The following is a 10,297-nucleotide window of genomic DNA, read 5'->3' as shown; positions in this document are numbered from 1 at the left end:
TTATATGTCATTTTCTGATGCACACGACTGCGCACTGAAAATGTGGTGAACTGCAACGAAGGGGATTTAAGCAGATTAAGAAAGCCAATGTTGAGGCGCCTGTTTTAGATTTTTAAAGTCAGCAAGTGCCCGTCTAGTTTGGGTGCAGTGCTACTTTAAGAAGGCAGGCCGACCATCCACAGTAGACTCAATCTATTGAAATCTGAAATAAACTAGGTACACATGGAGGAGATAACAGAAATCTTAGGCAACTTTAACTGAAATTCCAGAACTGTTGAAAATAACGATGATGATTAGAACAGAATTTCATACCAACAAGAGACAAGTGTTTATCGCCGATACGCTTTAGTTGGCTTATGAGTTCTGAGATAGCGACAGGTGAGATTTATTGATAGAAGTTCCATGACAAGTTACTAAAAGAGATTATAGAGGCCAACGAATTAGATTAATCGTATACACAAATCCATGGTGTAATTCACAGAGATGGAAATTAAGGCTTTCTTGAAGGGCTTGTATTTATTCGCCATCGACGATGGACGATTAACGATTCAAAGGTGGCTGACCGTGTATACCTAGTTACTTGCCTACCTAGTTAGTAAAGTGGTGTGAAGCGTTCAGTTGCCCCATAATGTGGGAGGATATGGTTTCAAGACTCCCAAAATAAAGTGGCGTATCAGAAACTACTTCTCCAGCTGCACCGTCTTTTAAACCACCGGGACAAGATGAAGGAATGAATAGACCTAGTCATGAAAACCGACTCATCCATGACAATTAGTGGAAGTGTACTTCTTCGAATGCAGTTAGTAGCTTGCCCTATAATGCTTTATTACCATTGCCATTTTTTGAAAATTTATTAGGTGAGTTTAACCATAATGATGAAACAGTGATGAACCGCTCCAGATATCACTCGGCACAATATGACCATCCGATCATTTTGCCATCGGATAATAAGTCGCGATGCGTAAGCAAGTAGATTAAAATCTTTTCTCGGAAAAATTGTTTATTTAAGCGTTGAATCAGCCTATCCGCCAAATGTGGTGAAAGCAACCAAACTAATCAGCATAAGTGAAAAACGCAAGAGGACATTCATACTTGATACTGGTGGAACACAAGAAAAAACCAACACCACTGATAGGATACAACCTGGCCCAGCACTACACCTTAAGTGAAGCAGCACACTGATGTGTAATACTTTCGGTTTATTATCCCTGAAATCTCCTAACCCAGAGGAGTTACGCAGCGGTTAAATGAATCGATATTGTGCCAGAATTACGGCAATTGGGCAAGGGAGAGGCATTTTGTGAACTCCGATTTGGTTCGCTTTGACGTCGTCGTGTACACAAACATCTCCAGGAAGATGTTTTGGTAGTGACAAAGAAGTTGTAATCGAAAGAGCATGGAGTTGAGGAACGAACAAGGCTGCTGGTAGATAAAATGGTTAAGGACATAAGAGCATAACTGAATATTGACCAGTTTGCACTTGGCAAAACTTTTTCCCAACGAGAACAAGATCCTGTGATGGGATCTTCAATATCCCCATCTTTAGCTAATATTCACATGGGGACTTTCGAACAAATGGCCTTGGTCGGATATCATCGTCTCCCGGGAATACTTTGACTGCATGTCAACAATACCTTTGATGAAATTTAGTATGGTCAGTACAGCAATTTCTACGACTACCTCAAGACTTAGATCCTCATATCACTTTCAGAATGGTGATAGAGTCCATCTCGGACATACTACCCTTCCTAGGCTGTATGATATAGTGGTGAAAGAATAAAAAATACTGTCTACCAGAAGCCAACAGGCACAGGAACCGTCATAAAGTACTAATCGACACTGCCAGTATTATCTCATCAATGTTCAGTCAAGTTAGAACGCTGTGCACAGAATTGGTTGACCGAACATCAGCCCGGATCAAGGTTATCAGCAGATTTCAAAGAATGTAATACTGAATGAGTTTTGATTAAGCAACATCTCACAAGAATATTGGCTCTAGCATCAAGACTGAGTGAGGAATCAATTGACAAAACCGTCATTCCACACAAAACATTAACATCTAAGGTCATTCAAAGAATGCTGAACACGATCAAAACCCGAGTAGCGTTCCAGGAGGGGAAAATGTTCCATGCTGTCTTGATTCTACTGAAGCATCCCTTCCCGGAGGAAATGAATAGTGACTGTATGCATTAAATAAAAACACCAATCACATCAAGGTTTACATTGGACAAACAGAGAGGGAACTGCAATTCAGAATTGGCAAACATAGGAGAAGAATAAACAAACCACCAAGGAGTGCGGACAAATACCAAGCGCCGATCAAAGACTCGGTGATGGGGAGGGGGCATTCTTTAAACAAAAAAAGTAGATCGGAAGAACATAGAGCGCGATTCACAACTCATCGACCAGTGGCCGAGGCGGTGGAAATCAACAAGTGTCGCAGTGTGAATAAAATTGAAAGTGTGGAACTTGTAAGCATTTGAAGAGCGGTCTTCTATGAAGCGAAGTGACATGTGACGGCGTAAGTTTGTCAAAAAATGTACAATCATTAGCAAAATGGGGTAGAAATCTCAACCCCAACAAAGTTCACAGAATCACTCTCCCTTACATGACTATCGTAGCACTAGCTCATCCGCACAGTCGAGCAGTGTATAACCGAGGTTCAAGAGGAATCATCACCTATACCTAGTCGGAAGAATTAGGTTCTAAGCTAGACCCAAATCCGTTTAGGTCACCCGTTGGTCATGGCACTTGCTGGCCCACTCCAGCAAACAAATTCCTTATCTGACACCCAACATTAACTCAGTCTACGTTGACCGATTGGTTCTCCTTCCATCATAAACCTGGAAAAAACTCGCAACTTGGTCACTTCTCCTGAAAGAACTTTTGTGTCAAAAGCGCGACGCTGCCCAGTGATAAATCTACTGTTTTTTTCAAAGCTTTTCTGAAAACTCCGCTCCTAGTTGTATGTCTGATAAATCTAGGACGAATGAGTTATGAAATACTGCGATCCAGTTCGCCAGTTGAAATGGATCCTGTATAAATCAGATTCTTGAAACGTGTCAGTTAAACCGAATATTTGAGCTTAAACAATCAGTCAAACGCTGAAAAACATCTTCAAACCCTAATGCATATGGTAATACCAATGAGACATCGGTATCAAATTCTGAACGACTCCGTTGGATAATTGAAAACCACTGAACGTACCATGATCACAGTCCTAAATTCCCAGATGCCACAAGATTTTTTCAGTTGAAATTGAGTAAGGCAACCAATATACAAACCATCAACAAGATTATTACGCCTGCTGACCAACCTTTGTAATCACGGTCGTTTTCATGAACTTCCACATGTGCCCAACGCGTGATGAAAAGTTTTTTCGAGGAGGGCACGATGTTAGTTTGCGTTTCGTTGAAAATATCCTCGTTAACCACGGGCAATATTTTGGTAGATCTGGGCTGCTGCCAATTCAATAATGATGTTCCGAAAGGTGAACTTGAGGTATCACAGGGTACCTTTGAAAACAAACCAGATTCAAAATAGTCATTCACAGTGATCTTCGTCATGTTTTAATTATGAAGCACTACAGTCAATCCAGAGGGAACCTACAGATCATAACCAAAGTAAATTATCAGGTACGATCATTCCAACTGCGGTTTTAAAGGTACCTGCTCTACTTATTGAGTCAACAATCAGGTAGCTATGCCCTAGTCTCTGCGCCATCAGGCCTGGCCAGACTTCGAAAGCAAAGTAGTTCGGACTCTGATACCAGCTACCTCGAGTTTCAGAATTTTGGCTTACAGGTAAAAGGAAGGTTCCCACATAGGAACCCTACATCCTCTCAGTACATCACGGTTCATATCTTTGGGTGAAAGGCTCAAGCTAGTATCAGCATCACGTTTAGCCCTTCGTTTATCGACCCTATCCCACACCCTCTCCAACTATGCCTTCATGCTTAATTTGTTGAGCAGTCGCACAAGTTACCCCTAAACATCTGTCCATAAACAAAGTCTTTAACATTTTCAAACAACCCGCACTACAACTTATAGTATGCATCAAATTAACCAAAAGGTAACTCTTGCTCAGACATTGCTTTCCCTTTCGATGTACGTTGTATCCACTAGAGTCAAGTTCAGAGTATTCAAGGTGAAATCAGATTCCCCCTTTTTTTCAGACACCCACTTATCCTTGACCAGTGACCGGTTGTGTTTACATAGTTGGAGCTACACAGGAATATTGCGTGACCAACCCTTTTGATATTAATTAATACTGATGTGGTAACCGATGCATATTTCAGTTTGTTTTGTGGTATACAGGTAATGGCCAACGAATTCTCCAGTTCCTTTCAGAGCATCATTTGTGTCTTACCAGTGCAAACCACTGGTATGAGTTCTCACATCTTTTTACCCGAAGATAACCAATCGTGAATTGACCGTAGACACATCCGTAACATGTTGCAACTAGCGAGCTTGAACTTAAGCTGATAGATGCGTGTGCAGCTATGCTACTATATTCTTTTTCATGCAGCTGGGTTGCAGTGTAGGTTGGACGCACGACACGGTAACTCACGCAAAGAAGGAACACAATGTCAGCCTCAACAAGGTACCTATAGGCAGCGCAGTCAAACACGATTTGATCGGCAAATCATAACGTAGGTCTCAATGGCTCTTTTAGGCCATTTGGGTGGCGCTATAACACCAACTGGGCTCGACACAATCCAAAATTATCTGTCTGATCGGGGCGATCCCTTGCCCTTCACCATCGAAACAATTTTATCCACACACCTCAGTTCAGGCCCGCAAGCCCACGCACATGCAGTATCCCACATATTTTCACATCGACCACTGTCGTTCTTGCCCTATCTGAATCTCAAGGTCAGCTGCTAACGACGCTGACTCAAGCGTCTAGTACCGTGCCAACCAATAGCGTTGTTCCATTTACTCGGTTGTACTTTATCTGGTAGTCGCCATTGTGTTTCCGCGTTTTAGTAGCTATGGTCTGCATGCCCTCAGTCAAAGGTGTCCAGGCCGTACGGAAATTCATGGTGCGCTTGGGTGGATGAATCACCAGGCTTGCCGGGACAAATATGCGCTTGGTATTCCCCCGAGAATGTGTAGGTGAAAAAAAGCTTTGCAAAACACTACGATATCATCTTTTTCAACTAGACACAATTCTTCAAAGCAACATGCAAATATAATAATCCCTACAGTGCTCGGACTTCTGAGCAGAGTAGATGGATTAACTGCAAACAGTCCACGAATGATGGGCTAACTGAGGGTGACAGTTTGGATTTTGCACAATAGTTCCCTAAAAGTGTGGAAGAACAGGTAACAATAAGGGGAGCTGGTTCGATCAAACTTTGCAGCCGATCCGCAAACGTGCGTACACAATTCTCCCTGAGACTGACTTGACCAACGCTTACTGGAGTTCGATCCTCAGTTTTCACACCTTGTACTTCAAAGGTGTACAGTCAGCCCAACCCGCTATATAGAAAAACAATTTTCACTCACACCTGATCACCTGCTAGCCAGTTATCTGTAGTGCCGGATACAAAAGTTTTCGAGGAAAATATCGTAGTCTTGTTGCCGGATAACATTTGGAATCTTGTATCTCTACAGAATGTCGTCATACTCATGAGTGAAACAGGCAAAGCTTACTAGCTGAACAAAATGACTGACATGCTAGGTGGCGAAACTAAACTCAGTAAGTGTGTGGTGGCGGCGTGCGCAGAATATAGAAAAGCTAATTGTTTCCTGTCTAGGACGCTTGAAAAGCAAACGCCCGACTGCAGAAGCGACTTATAGAGGCGCTTAATTAATTTGGTCTATCCTTCCTGATCTCTGTAGTCAAAGTTTCTGAGGTAATTATTGGACATGGATAGTTCGCATACCACGGTATGACAAAGTACCTGGTCAAAATTCCTGAACCATTTGGCCAGCGCCTGTGCCGACATGGCCTTCCTGATACTTTCAATTACATCACAGCCACAGGAGACGTCAGTGTGAATCAATAATTCATGTGCACTTCTGATATAATCCCTTTATTAATGTCCCTAGTATAACATTTTCTGCACTTGTGTGACTGCATTGTGTCTAAAACAACACCAACTGATTATTGAATGGAACTCTCGCTTCTCTGCATTATCAGCGTGTGGTTTGCGTCCAATGGTGTCTCCCTATTATTCTCATCTGTTATGAGGGCTCGATCTGCCCCCTTTCGTGGGCACGTGCGAGTCATTCAGGATTCATTTAATCCATTGGTTTCATGCTTCGTTCTTCCTTCCTTTTCGTAATCGCATTCAGTGTATTGCTTCAGTATTATTTACATAACTCTAACATTCCGAGGACTAAAATGCACCTGGAGTGGTCACCCACAGGCACTGAGCACGCTGTAGATATCGTTCGTCCCAAATAAGACGAGAAATGGAATGCCATTTGAACATCGTAAATGATTCCGCTGCCATTTCTGGCATTTGTTTGTTGGCCTGCAATGTGCAAAGCGCTAGTATACTACTAAGTGGGTTCGAACTCAAGCCTTAAGTTTGCAAATGAACTAACTGATAATGTGAGGAATTTTGTCCACTTGGACAGCTGTTCTGGAGGCCGGTGAACAGAAAAGCCACATCCCTAACCGGATACACCGTTGCAATGCCTCAAACTTTTGTGGCGATAATGCAACATTATTTAACTGTTACGAATACAGTACGATTAGCTGCTGTGCGATATGTACTTGTTTATGCATAACGAAAGCAGGCTCTATGAAGACTTTGTGTTTGACCGCAAAAAAATATGCGGCCCTGGTAAACGTATCAAATCAGTCATTTTGAAGCAATCCAATTAGCTTTTTGAAATGCAACTCTACCTCCAGAGATGAAGTAGTACATTCCATAAGTTAAATCGAGTACTCCGTTTGCCCCACATAACTCCCTTCGCTCATCAATGTGCCTGATGGAGGATATCCAGTAACCGACAGCGAGTGAAGAAGCGAAGCATGGAAGTATTCATCAGTCAAGTCAGTCGCTTTTTGAAATCTGGGACCCCGAGATGAGACACACCGATAGTTACTGGTCCCGGTAGATATGGCCTTGTCAGCCAGTCAGTGTCGGTACTGCCTCAAAGCTATTACCTTTATTGCGCGGAATTCTCTTAGTGCCCAAACAAAACGATTTAACTTTAATGAACCTATTAGTTCACTGTCTTCGAATCGGGACCTCAATTCTCGTTATCTTTGGTGGATTACCCTATATCAGCTCAAACTGCTTTACATGGGTAGAGGTTTTATAGCTTGATAACTGCGTGTCTGAATAAGCGAGACAGGGAAAACTAGCTAAAGTGCACTTTGAATAAAAATTACACCAACGTGCTTCTGAAACTGCATGCAGCATTCGTGCACTAAAATCGGCTCCGAATGGTTATGATGGACATGCATATATAGTCGCGGATGATTGAACTTCCAAAACAGGCACATTCTAACAGAGGAGGAAAATACTGGAAGGATTAGGTTGGGTATATATATATGGCAAACTTTATAAATTGCCGTTTTATGGTACGCAAATCGGTCCATCTGGCAGGAGGAAACAGGAACTAAATTATCCAAACAGAAACTCTGAGTTTTGCCGTCTAAATGCACCGTAACATGGTCACAACTCAACAAAAACGTCACTGGTAGGCAGTGGAACATTTATACGCACTAATCCCATGTTCCAATGAGCATCAGGATCAGGAAAAGAACACCACAAAGTTGGAAGAACGTACCTCACTAGCACAATTTACATATAACGTGAGGGTCAATACTGATTGGGATGCGAGTGGGAATTCTGTCTATATTTACACCGATTTATCGTTCGCCTATCTGAGTAGACACATTAAATTGCTGAGCTGATATTCAGACTTCTAATTATAACAGCACGAATAAACCCTGCAATTTTTGGGTTCCAGTTACATTCAAAGTTACACGGAGTGTTTCTCAATACTTATAGACCCTTTAAGACAACAACCCCTCGGTAACTCTGGGCTCGTTTCTGAAACACAAGGATACTGTGCACACTGAAATTTAGTACAACAAATTTTAAGAAAGATTTTCAAATAGTGTAATTGCCAAAAGAACTGGATACTTGCTTGTTTGCAATCAGTTTGTTCTGTACACAGCACCAGCCGACATTGGAAGAAGACCGAATTCAGCTTTCCTAGACGAAATGCTGCAAACAGGTCGCTCTGTATGTGTGCGCTCGGGAAGTGATGGTTTGTGAATTGTACCGGAATTAGTTTTGAGGATTTAACCGGGCATCTGGGACAGGAACGAAGAAAAATCCATAAAAAGCACTGAGTACGCATGAAACCTTTCAGTGACAGCTGATTTATCCAATCTGTCAAACGTTCTCAGCGTCTCGGATTTAACCTAACAAAAAAGGGAAGTTGAATAAGCTTCTACATAAAATTCTATATATAACAAAGGGGAGTGATGTAGATCTCACTAGTTTTTCTTACATCATGAAGGCTTGAATTGTCTGAGTGACCATGGTTTAAGAGGCAAATTTAATGCTAAGGTTAACACAATCTAAAAAATACCAAATATATAAAATTACCATTTTTTCCAAAAGATTTAAAACGGAGTTTGTGGAAATACCTGGACATTTTGCTCTCGTTTTTTCGGCTTTGTGAGCCTATTTGGATGTGAAAACAGCAACCTAAACCGCATTTGTATATTTGTCCTCATTGGAGATATTGACCCAAATTGGCAAGGTTAAAAGTGACGTCTGTTGAAATTGAAACTCATCTGATGTGCCACTTGTAATCATTCGTCCTTTACCTTAGGACACCTTATCCAGACCGAACATCGTTAACTCTACGATGGCTAAGGGGGTCATCGCCAGACTGTTGGAAAGTCAGTAACAATTCATTAATGTTAATAAACGTCATCTGAAGGGGGACAAATACTACACTGCTGTTTTCTGCCCTCTGAAGCAAATCGGCAGTGTGCATTTGACGTTGTTCAGTTGCTCAAAAAGTTTACCAGTTCTGGAATGTGGTTTACTTGGATCATCATAATGCAAGATTCAAATAACCAAGTTATTCGCAGTTTCATAACTCACAGAATACGAATCAAAATTTGATAGAACCACTTTGTAACCAGCTCACTTTTTGGACTAAGCCTACCATATATCAACGGTGCCAACTAAATTTAAACTCGTGTCGTTCAATCCATCTAATATCGGATTTTATTTGCATATATAGTGTTTGAATTGTTTTTTGTATCGACAGTTCGACTGGCGTCCTGCAAAGCAGTAGAACGCTTCTCGACATGAAGCCCACACCGCTATCACTGTCTGAACATTTTGTCAATCAAAGCGGCTGCCAGCAGTAAAACTGATTCGTGACCTCAATGGTGCCGATTAGAAGACCAAAGCAAATTTCCCACATCCTGACGTCAGTCCGTCAAGATTGAATGGTCAGCTATTGTTAACGTATTCTTCCATTCATGGCGACTTCTCATCCACATAATTAGCTTTACATGCTGAGCAATATATTTCTGGGTATACGGCATACTACACATGGTTTCACACATTATGGGGTGGAATTAAAACAATGAGGCTCAGAAAATATTTCACTTTTTTCAGAAAACTGTATCTCATTTGGTATACTACGGTACCGCATACGAACTTACTTGAAGACCATGAGTAACATACGCAGCACACCAGAAAGGAAAATCACCTGGTCGAAGAACATCTCACTCTTATCTATCGTATATCAAATTAGAATTGAGCACTTTGTCACTGAGACTAAATTCTAAAATACCTTGAAGAAGCTACTGGTTCACGATCAGCACAAAGTGAGTGTGAATTAGTTCATTGTTTTAGTCGGCTACTGTCTACTGACGTAGCAACTTTGTTGTCTAATGATCAAGCCAACAAAGAGAAGGAATGTTCTAACTTGGTCTTATTACAACGCACCATGTGAACGAATATAGTAGTTATGTACAATATACAGTCATTGTCCATTTGGCTGGAAAACAAGAAAAAAAGCTACTCGATCGAATGGTGGGACCGTTTCGATGTATGGATGAGGGTAATTGAACACTACCACAGGTAAAATGCAAGTGGAATCGTTCATTCGAGATCCCCTTGGAAAATCCAACCATGTAGTCTTAAGTATAAGGTGCTTTTAATGGAATTTCGCATACTGCATGTTTTGCAGCACAATGTCAATTTTTACCACTTAAAGAAAAATATTGATGGGTTGAGACATCTTAAGGGTCAGGAAACTGTGTCTCGGATTACAAGACCTGTTAAAATTTATGT

The sequence above is a fragment of the Opisthorchis viverrini genome (assembly GCF_000715545.1).
Source record: "Opisthorchis viverrini unplaced genomic scaffold opera_v5_378, whole genome shotgun sequence".
In the NCBI taxonomy this organism is placed as follows: Eukaryota; Metazoa; Platyhelminthes; class Trematoda; order Opisthorchiida; family Opisthorchiidae; genus Opisthorchis; species Opisthorchis viverrini.
This window is presented reverse-complemented; position numbering follows the sequence as displayed.